This window comes from Tamandua tetradactyla, chromosome 12 (assembly GCF_023851605.1).
Source record: "Tamandua tetradactyla isolate mTamTet1 chromosome 12, mTamTet1.pri, whole genome shotgun sequence".
In the NCBI taxonomy this organism is placed as follows: domain Eukaryota; kingdom Metazoa; phylum Chordata; class Mammalia; order Pilosa; family Myrmecophagidae; genus Tamandua; species Tamandua tetradactyla.
Window position 1 is genome coordinate 19,137,270 of NC_135338.1, and position 8,935 is coordinate 19,146,204.

Consider the following 8,935-nt stretch of genomic DNA (forward strand, 5'->3'; position numbering starts at 1 on the left):
CAAGGTTGTAAGATTTTTCTGTGAAATCTCTGGGTTCTGTTTTTCTTATCCTGCCCAGTAGGTTGCGCTCGTGGCACATGTTTGTCTCACGTGTTTGGAAGGGATTCCTCTGGTCACCGTTCTCCGTGGTCTGGGGATTTCCGATCCAATTCTCTCAGTTGGTCTGGGGGGCTGTGCGTGGTGGGGGCGTCAGCTGCCGCGTCTTGAGGGGACCCTGTGGCTTCTTTTTAAATGCCCCTATTGGTGTTTGGTTGGACCCAGTCCCTGCCACTGTCAGAAATTCCCTCCTCTCCCTGGAGGGGCATCGGTCGCCCGCCGCTGCAGCCTGGGGAACTCGCCACCGCACCAGGAAGCTGCCCGCGGGGGAGGGGCATCGGTCGCCGGCCGCTGTGGCCTGGGGAACTTGCCACCGCACCAGGAAGCCGCCCGCGCGGGAGGGGCACCGGTTGCCGGCCACCGTGGCTTGGGTAGCCCTCTGATCCGAGACTTGTAGCTGGTCCAGGAAGCCGCCCGCAAAAGAGGGTTGCTGGCCGCCGCGGCTTGGGGAACTTGCCTCTCCGAGACTCTCAGCTGGCCTGGGAAGGAGGGAGGGAGGTGCTCTGGCTGCCAGCTGCCGCAGCTCGGGGAATCACGCGCCACTCGGGGATCTCACCACAGCAGAGTCTTGCAGTCAGTCTCAGCAGTATTGTTTTGACTCTCATTTCTGATCAATGTCTGCATTGGAAAAATGCTACCTCCAAACCAGGTGAAGGGTGGGGGTTTGGGGTAGCCCTGGGGTCTCCTCTCACATCTCTGCCTCTTCTCTGAATCCACACCTTAATGTTTGTGCAGGGAGGAATAACAGGACAATGATATTTATTGCACATATCCTGTCCTCTCTTCTTTGAGTGGACTATGCCCCTGCAGTGGCGGTGAGTAGCTGTCCCCTTCTTATCAGCCTTCACTGACACTCACTTTCCAGTCTCAGGTGTGGAGAGGGAGACCCACAGGCATTGCTGATGAGGAGCTCAGGCCCAAGCTGGTCCCAGGCATTTTCAGGTTCCTCCTTTTTAGCTGCATCTTCCAAGTGCTTCACAGTCTTCTCTGCTGGACAATCCCTGGAAGGTCTGCAGTATCCATTCTCCTTGGTTACCTTGACTCCAATTCTGGTTGAGATACTGTGTAAAATACACCTTTTACCTCTTAGAACAGAAAATGTGAGGAAGTAGTCTTTTCTTCTCTCTGTCTGTTCTTATTGCCATCTCATTTCTCTCTAGTTGTTATTTCCCAAGTTCTTTAGCAGGGAATGTGGCATCGGTAGAGTCAAGCAAAATGCCCTAAAACCTTAGGAGTAATTCTATGGCAGCTGTCATTTCTTCAATTTGGGGCACACAAAGCAGTCATGGATCCTTCTCATCTTTCCCTCAGGGAGAAGAAAGTTCCTCTTCAGAGCTTTCTGCTCCCTCTATCCCTGTTTTATGATAAGCAGAATATAGGAGAATTATATTTAAATGACACCAGTCAGAAAGTCTAGTTTCTGAGCTGACCCCTTGGGTGCCAATTCTAGGGAAACAGAAAAGAGCACGTCATAGCCCACTTGCCACCAACATTCACTGGGGCAGATATTCTAGGAGCTAGTTTGGCTGCAAAGAGCTATACAACTCAGGCAGGCATGGGACAGGCATACAAAGTGCAAGAGAGTCCACAAAGGGCATCCCAAATGGCCTAGGTCCTGCCAGCTTTGACTTCCCTGTCCAAGGATCACATGGGTTTTGGTAGCATGGTGACTGCTTCAAGGAAGCCCTCATGACTCCACCTTCTGGGTTCACAGTCCTTTGGAGAGCCATCATGCACTATGCCTGAGGGCATTTGGTGAAGGGATGGTGGCCCTCCTAAGGTTAGGAGGGCAGAGACACTGGGTTTCTGTCAAGGTAGCTCCATTGCCCTCTCTGTCTCTTGCCCTTTTAGAAGTTCATCTCAGTGCTCACTGATCACCCACTTGAAGGAAATCCAGCTGCCAGTTGGGGAGTCCTCCTCATGGGGGGACCTAAAGCTTCTTCTCATAGGATCTGTCTGTGGGCTTAGGAGTGGACCCTGCAGTCTCTGCCACATGCTCAGAGGTCTGCTGACTTTCACAACAGCTTCACAGCAAATTAGGGGGAACCCTGAGCCAGAACCACACAGCAAAGCTGCCCCAGAACTTCTGACCCACAAAAATGTATTTGAGAATCAATGGATTTTGTTTTCAACTGCAAAGTTTGGGGTTAATTTGTCACTTCACTGTAGGTCACTAGTACAGCCTGTTTTTAGGATATCAATATAAAGATATGTAACTCCATATATTAGCCTTCCCTCAAATGTTTTGCCTGAGAACGCTGTTGCAATCAGGTTTGTCATGACACCCCACTCCTGGAGCAAACTGAGTCTTAAACCAGGACCCACAGTGGACACAACCCAGACATGTAGCCCCAGGAAAGCATCTATGGTGAAATCTCAGCAGTTAGCTGCACATCCACAGGCATCCTGCTGAGAGCCACCTGTGATCACAAGGTCTTTGCAATAGCATCTTACTGAGGATTCTGCATCTTGGAGGAACTAAATTGATGCCCAATTTCAATACAGCCTTGAACTGAGGGTTGAATAAACAGTTCCTAGTTCTTTCATCAATGGTGATGTCCTGCCCTCTGAAAACCAGGTGGCGCTGTGGCACTGCTCTGTGCCTCCAACACTGGGCATCAGTTGGGACCAGTGACTCAAAGTGTTCCAGTCCTGGGGGGCTGGGCCTGTGCTCAATGCTGTGGACTCAACAGCTGAGTCCTCTATAGCCTGGCAGAGTCCCCTGAGGGAGGAAATTTTTTTATCATCTCAGCAGCTGCTTCCTCCCAGGGCTCTACCAAGGGGCAAACACAACCAACATCATCCTCAGTCCACCAGATGAGCTGAGCTCCAGCATCAGGGCTAAGGGAGGGCCTGGACAGGCAGTAGATGGGAGCACGTTGGCATGAACAGCCCCTCCTCTGACAGAGAGTGGGGGAAAAATGGAGGTCTGGGGCAGACAGCTCCACCGTGGATCCCACAGGGCTGTGTCCACCATGGCCTGGACTCCTCTCCTCCTTGTGCTCCTCTCCCACTGCACAGGAAGAGACAGTCTTCAGAGATCCCTTGGAAATCTTCCAGCCTTTGTCAGACACTCTAATTCAGACCTCAAGCAGCTTTCCTGGTCCATACTCCATCTCCCAAATGTGTCTGTGTTTACAGGTTCCCTCTCCCAGCCTCTGCTGACTCAGCCACTCTCCCTCTTAGCATCTTAGGGAACAACAGTCAGACTCACCTGTACCATGAGCAGTGGTATTAGTGTTGGTAGCTGCAGCATATGCTTGTATGAGCAGAAGGCAGGAAGCACCCCTGTGTTCTTCCTGTACTACTCCTCAGACTCAGACAAGCAGCAGGGACCTGCAACCCCACTTGAGTCTCTGTTTCCAAAGGTACCTCAAGCAATGCTGCATAATTGCATTTCTTGAGGCTGCAGCCCAAGGACAAGGCTAACTATTTCTATGTGATTGGGGACAGCAGTTCTGCTCACAGTGGCAAGAGCAGATGGGGAATTGGAAGAAAACCTTGGCCTCACAGTCTCCAGCTATGTTTCTTTTCTCTTATTAAAATAAATTCCATATGTACTGAATATACATGGATATAGTTTCTGGTTCCCAATGGCTTACCCCATTTTATCATTCAATGTCTCTGAATTATCAGGGAAGGAAAAACAGGAAACATATAAACAGAAAAAAGTCTATTATCATGACAATTGTGCATTCTACCCCTGGATAGATAGGCCATATGGGGTAAATAGGAGTCTGTAGAGCTGGGATATTCCTCTTGGAGGAAAGTATCTCTGCCTTTGGTCCTATTCTCCTTGGGTCAGAGGCCTGGGGAGGCTCCAATGGATGGACAGTCCTGAAGAACATGAACACAGCACATTACGGTCAGAGCATAGATGTCCCCTACTCTTATATCACCCGGAACCAGGGCTGGCTGAGGTGCCCTGTGGCCCAGCACAAGGTATGAAGATGTGAAGTGTTGCCTGAGGATGTGGGTTCTGGGAGAAGTGTATGCACTGGGTTGACTAGGCTCACTTGCTGGTGCTTATGTCTACAGTTGTAATATAAGGGAGAGGGGTTAGACATGTGAGAATTAGGGCCCTGATACCAGCAAATGGCCCATAATTGCTGTGGAAACCTGATCCTACTCCAGGGAAGGGTGGAGGTAGGTCCAACTGATGTGAATTTCCCACAGCTGATGCCTCTCAGGAGCCCTGGTGACCCATGTGTGTGGTTCATGCTGTGCTCACAGATATTGAGATATATCCTCCACTCCTTCCACATCCCTTTGGAGGTCTGCCTCCCTCAGGGTGTAAGGGTGGGTACATGGACCACCAGAAGCAGGAACTCCCAAATATAGCAAAAAATAACTCCAGCCCAGGAAGCTCCTGAGCAGGCCTCAGATTCTGTGGTCAGTATCTCCTGTATGCAGAGTTGTGGAAACATTATGGGTTACCATGGTGATTGGTACCTAGGGATCCCAGGCAGAAGTCCTGCAGTAGGGAACTCCTCCAGGAGTTCTGGACATCCCCTTGGGTCTAGGAAGAGTGGTCATCACTTCAGAAAAGCTGAGTGTATCACCCATGCACCAAGAGCTCCCTCCATGTGCCCATGAAATCCATCATGCCCATTAAATTTGCCTGGAAACAATGCCACATCAGCTTTTGTCTCCTACTGTCACTTGTGCAACCAAAACCATGTGTAATGCTCTAAACTTGGTCTCTTTATGGGGTTAATGAAATGAACCCTTTTTCTTCTTACTTTCTCAATGACCAAAGAATCATTGTGGGTCCAGAAGCAAAATTGCCTCAATACATACTAGGTAGGGAATGACAGGAAGGTCAGAGGTCCAGAATGTGTGACCCAGGAGACAGTTATCCTGCTGCTTTGAACTCAAAATGCTCCCTGCTCCTGGCTACCATTTTCTAAACTCTGCAGCTTTTAGCAGGGCTTGGCTTCTGTCTTTCTCCTCAGATTTCAACCTTTAGAGCTCCAGAGTTCACAGGTACATCCCAACCTTTCCACAAAGGAGATAATACTAAGCCCCCCCCCCCCACTTTCTAAGATGAGGTTGGGGAGGTGGTGCATCAATAGGCTGATATGGATGATATTGTGGATTCTCTTCAATTGGGCAGGACTGTGCCATTTCCAGGAAGAGGACTATATGCTCCGCTGGTCCTTGCTGTCCTGTAGCCCATACAGGCTGTCCATCACTTCTTGAAGGCTTCCACAATGTTGTAGATGCCTGAGCATCTGAGCTGCCAACTCACACTGGTTTGAGGTTGAGTGTGCTGTCACTGTATCAAGCATGATGATGGCCCCCAGTATTGAGGTTGATCCTATAGTAATCCTTGTGCACCCAGACACAAGGGAAATTGGCAAGCTATGCTGTTCTGCACTTTTCCACATTCTTTTCATTTCAGAAGTGTGTGGGCTGGTAGCAAATCAGCTTGGTGCATGTCCACTCACCCCTCTGCCTCCAGACTAAGTTTCCTTCCTTGTTCCAGGCTTCCTCCACCATGCCCAAGTTCTATGCATGAACAGAAGAATTCTGGCCCATGAAGCATGAGATGAGGTCAGTGTCACATGAGATGGAGCCCAGAAGGATGCTGGTATTGATGTATCTTAGACATATTTGTAGATTTAAGTATTCAGCAGCAAGCCAATGGACAGAATTATGAGAAGGACCTGGAGACTGCAAGTTTCCACTGGCTTCATGTCCTTCTCTTCCAGCACAGATAGCCACTTGGCCCTGCTCTCTAGAATGGTGATGCCTACCCATTGATCAAGTCCCAAAGCACAATGGGTGTGGGAATCATGCGGGGGCCATCATACAAGACCAAGGATGTACCTGTGGCCAGCACAGTTACCAGCCAATTCCACCCCATACACAGTCAATTGCAGTGTACTGCAGGATGATGTCACTGCAGGTCATGTTGTCATGAAGCACATGCTCCATCAGGTGCTTGAGGAGGTTGCCCTGGTTTAATGTACCAGGCACTTGGGAGTGCCCATTTTTTCACAATGAAATACATTAAAGAGAGAATAGTTGAAAAGCAGCTTCTCAAACTCTGGGTGGGGGGCTTGCTATCCTGTCCTGCTTTCAAAAAAGGAAGTCAGAAAGTGATCTTTGGAATCTTGGAAATGTCTATGTTCTCCTTTGTGGTGATATAAGGTAACACTACCTACATTTTCAAGTCTGACAATCCCTTCTCAACCTCCTGAGCTTTTCCATATAGCTGTGTACATTGCATTGTTCACCATGGCCTCCACAGAGATGATAAGCTTCATCTTATTTTGTGAAAACCAGAAGACATTTAACACCAAAGTCTGGGGAGGTGGAGGTCCAAATGGCATCAATACTGACATGTTTTTCACAGCATGTGCCCATTTGGGCAAATAACCAACTACCCAATTTCATATCTTCATGTCCATTTTCCTCATTGTTGCAGCAAAGTGGGACACTCATTGCCTCAACTCTTCAAGAGTCACCTTTATGATTTCCTCTTTGTCTTCCCATGCAACAGAAAAGGAGACCTGGACATTCTCCTTGTGTTGCAATAGGTTTCCAGGATAATTTAGGTGACTGCCTTTAAAACAGTCAGGCACATCCATGATCCCTTTTGATGTGTCCACAACCTCAGCATACATGCATGAGAAGACAATGCTGCTGAATTTCTAGAACTCTGCCCAGTAGTCTGAATAGGACTCCACTGACCAATGGCACAAGTCAATATAATTTCCAAGTGCCTGGCTGCTGGCAGCACTGACCACTGCTAGTAAGCAATTTTTCTGTGTGTGCTTCCTGCTGCCAGGCACCCACATCACCTGGGTTCCATGACTTCCTTGTACCTGGCCCATGGTTCTTTGGACTTGGCTGTGGTGCACACAGTGTGAGCAGGGGTGACTCAGCAGTGAGCATGGAATGAGGATGACTTGCTGCCCTGGCAGGACATTATGTGCACCCTGTCCTGAGCCCCAGTTTAATATCAGTTTGATTGTAAGTAATAATCCATTATTGTAGCTTTTCTCTCATCTCAATTATTGTAGGGATAAGGATCCAATGATCTTATTTTTATTAAGAATATCCTTCAGCCATTTTCATGGATTTTCTGATGCCAGGGATTAATAATGGCCATTTTCCATAGGAAGCCCCAAGTTCACTTCTACTCCCTTGAAGTGAAAGCATGGAACACAAAGCAGGAAGATCCTGGGCCTGTGGGTTGGAAGCCAACTAGACTGACATGTTATAAACAATCCACAACCAGTCTCCACAGGGTATCTCTAGTGATCACACAGGTCCTTTGGGGTGGGGTTACAATGAGGATTCCAACTCAGGGATCTGGAATTGGACCTGAGGCTCTGAATTTCTAATTAGAACCCCCACTGACAAAATTTATGGTCATTTTTGATAATAATAACCCATGAGAATCACATAAAAAAGGGGGAGTTCTCAGCAGAAATGAAACAGTATAATCCTGAACTGAGAAAATGAATGACTTAGATCAAAAAAGAAGTACCCAGTGCAGGCAGAAAGCAGGTAAAAAAGGACTATGGCAAGAGGACAGAAAGTGGAAGGTGCTCCTCTTTCTTTAGCAGCAAGAAAACCAAAATGGCACTCATCTCTGCCTGAAATTCCCTCAGCCTCTTGTCCCACCTCCCATTGGCTTCTCCCCTACATTCTTAAGTACTGACTGTCCACACCCTCTCACCATCCCAGATCTTACTCTTGATGCCCCTTTAAATCCTCAGTCCCCTCTCTTTCTACCCCTCTCCTTCCCCCAGGCCTCCTCAGTTAAGTACCGTGTCTCAATATCAGGAAAGCCACAGACATTACCCCAGATTCTTCCTTGGATGTTGGCACTCACAACCCCTTCCCCATATAGAACCTCTAATTCCTTAGTTTGTCAGGGACAGGTTGGCTGATTCTCCTTTATCACCCACACTGCAACCTTCTATTTCCTGGGTTGTCCTCATTTTTCACTGAATTTAGTGAACCATGTGACATGCTCATTTATTCTCCTAAACCCTCCCATCTGCCCCTTCATCTGATCATGTGAAGGATAAGATAGGAAGAGGCCTCTGGCCTTGTGAGCAGCCCAGAAGTGAGTTCCTGACTAGACTGTCCCAGTTTTGGGGCAATGTATGTTTCTAAGCCATGTAGCATGTGTGAGACATGCTGTCCCCTGAGGACTCCTTCAGAAATGGGAAGAATTTCTAATTCTTATTGAAATGGCCCAAATAGAAAAGTAGAGGTGGAGTCTGGGTAGTTGGCAGGGATGGGCAGAGGTCAGGCTCCAGAAGGGGGGCAAAAGTCTCTGTCAGGGTCACAGTCATCTGACCCCATACACAATAGAGCTGGGCCTGGGCAGTGGGGAGCACTGTGGGCCTGCTGCTGATGGTCTGCAAGCCCTCAACTGGGACACCTGACCCCTACCTTACCTCTGTTCAGACTCACTGGGTCCCACAGCTGGGTCTTCTATGGGCCTTGGGAACCTCAGCCAGACCCAGCCCAGGCCCTGCACTCCTAGCAATGACACCAGCCACTGAGGCCTCCCTAGGGCCCAAGGAGGGAGAGGTAGTCAGGGGGAGAGGAGACCATTTTCCTGTAGGCCCCTGTCCCCTGGGGACTGAGGGAATAAGAGAGGCATGGGCCATATCTGCCCCATTAGAGTTCTGGTGTCTGCACTATGGCCTGAATGCCGCTCAGCCTCCTCACCATCCTTGTCCACTGCACAGGTCAGTACTGTCCTCAGCATCTTGATGCGAAGAGTACTGGGAGACACTCACAAGTCACAAGTATCCTTCATTTCCACCCTTCCCCCAGGCCCTAATTGGTGTTTGTGTTTGCTAGGTCC

The 8,935-nt window shown here is 48.9% G+C and overlaps 1 pseudogene; it reads right to left on the minus strand.

Moving 5' to 3' along the window:
• Nucleotides 1–5,607: 5,607 nt before the first annotated feature.
• On the minus strand, nt 5,608–6,938 carry LOC143651360 (acetoacetyl-CoA synthetase pseudogene; annotated as a pseudogene).
• Nucleotides 6,939–8,935: the final 1,997 nt, after the last annotated feature.